The sequence below is a fragment of the Amphimedon queenslandica genome, unplaced genomic scaffold (genome assembly GCF_000090795.2).
Source record: "Amphimedon queenslandica unplaced genomic scaffold, v1.1 AMPQUscaffold_7515_Cont20535, whole genome shotgun sequence".
Classification (NCBI taxonomy): Eukaryota; Metazoa; Porifera; class Demospongiae; order Haplosclerida; family Niphatidae; genus Amphimedon; species Amphimedon queenslandica.
In genome coordinates, this window is record NW_003552202.1 from 1 (window position 1) to 2,134 (window position 2,134).

General features: G+C 33.2%; 1 long non-coding RNA gene across 1 annotated transcript; it reads right to left on the reverse strand.

Moving 5' to 3' along the window:
- Positions 1–50: 50 nt before the first annotated feature.
- LOC109591684 (uncharacterized) lies at positions 51–1,935 on the reverse strand. Its single transcript, XR_002189925.1, has 4 exons — positions 1,850–1,935; positions 919–1,022; positions 684–850; positions 51–205 (listed from the first exon to the last, which is right to left on the reverse strand). It is a non-coding gene; the product is annotated as an uncharacterized LOC109591684 (long non-coding RNA).
- Between the last annotated feature and the right edge of the window lie 199 nt (positions 1,936–2,134).

The following is a 2,134-nucleotide window of genomic DNA, read 5'->3' on the forward strand; positions in this document are numbered from 1 at the left end:
TTAATTAATAGTGGATGAATTAAAACAAAGTGTGTATACTCTCACCTCTATAGAGTACAAAAACAACTCATCAATAATCTCTTATTCTAATGTGATGCATTTTATTAATTATTGTATGTAAAGTGTGTTCCTGCTGCTTGAATTCTTCAATTAACATTTCACTAGTGTCTTTATCACGTTTTGCTTTCTCTTCTGATCTCAAAACCTACAAACACACAAACATTAGAACATCATATGTAACTGTCAATTCATCAGGTACCATGTATAATCAGTCAATGCCTTTGATGTACATATGGTCAAACAAATATGTTGACAACAGGGAGCATTAAACTTATTTTTTATTGCTTCAAGTATTGACCACTGCTCCATTTGAAGCACCAGTTAACAACTGTAAACTAAGGCTGCGTTTACACAGCAATGAAAACTATGCAATCTGTAGAGTTTTGTGCCTGTTTTATGGTTCTGTTTACACAGAAACGAATGAAAATGTGATAGAATCTTGATAGGACTCTATGGAAACAAAAACGGTGTTGAAAGTGTATTGTTTTTAAAACGATCTGTTTTGCGTTGCTGTGTAAATGCAGCCTAAAATTTCCCCTTGAATAAAAGTGCCTAAGTCTTTCTAGTCCAGGCCCTTGCTTGAGCATATAAGCAAAGGTACCGACAGTTGCTCTTATATTTACTTTAATAATATCTTTTGATGTTGTCTTTCCTTTCTTCCAATGATCACCAGTACTTAGTTTGATTGGAGTGCACCGGTTTAGTTCAAGTGATATTTTATGAGGATGGGCTGGTGATGTTGAATGATGAGTTTTCACTGTAATACTATGATCAGTAAATGTAATAGAACCTTGAATGAAGAAAAGAAAAAAATAGGGAGAGTGATTACCTGTAATAGTTAATGAGTCTAATATTTACCTTCAGTCCAGTGCAGTGTGTTTGAAATTTGAATCAACAACTTTTGGTGATAATACTAGTCGTCCACTCTTATCCTTAAAAAAACTGGAGATTGTATGCCATACCTGCAGGATAGGATCAGGAATATAAACGTGTATTATGTTTTAAAAACTCATGTTTATAAGATGCAACACTGATTCTGAGCAATAATTTTTCCATATATCATAATCATATCTAATACAGTGGCATACCGTAGATCGGGAAATTTTTGTTATTAAAATATTTTTTCGGTTGAAGTTACCCAAAATTTTTGACATTGACACACAAAATATTTTAACATGCAGTGGTGGACGCATGAGGCCCTTCTAAAAGCCCAAAGAAGGCCTGAAGCTCTCACCCAAGAGGCTTCTTTTTAGTTTCAGTGCTGCCATGAGCAACTTCAATTGAATAGCTGTCCATTCATCATCAAGAGTTAGTAGCCACATGTCCAATTTATGACACATCCAAAATTTTTCATGTTAAAAAAAACTTTGCAGATGGGTCAACCAATGAAAATAAAACACTTTTAAAAATTTCATACCAATTATTTTTAACATAAAAATTTCCCAATCTACAGTAATTGTAATTGTTAATGACAGGTTTGTAATCGTAATTGTAATCATAATGACTATACATATGCAGTACATGTAATCATAGGTGTAATCATAATCATGAATTAGTAATTGCCTAAACCCTGAATTAAGAATTAAGTACATGTATACGTTTCAAAAAAAATTATAAAAATGGAGAATTCCCTTCTTGTAATTCTTCTCAAAATACCCTGTGCTATAGTACAGGGCCTTCCACTGACAAGAAGCTGCATGAGCACTATGCCAAAATCCAGTGGGAAACCCTCAAGAACATATGCCCATCAAAGAGAACCTTCAAATGATACATTAACTTTTTCACTCACTTGTGGCAGAAATTGGCACTTGTTCTCCAGTTGTATATTCAAACTCTTCACAAGATCTTTCACCTTTTGAAAAAATAACATAATTTACATGTAAATTAATGTATATTGTACCATGTACAACAGTTTTAAACTTACATGTATATACAATGTATTAGCCCTTAAGTCATGCAAATTACATGCAGTTTTAAAATATACATGCTCTACATGTACTTATACATGTACTTAGTGCCATATCAGCTGACCATAATTATAGCTGCAGTATTTATTGCACAAATGCCTGGTCGG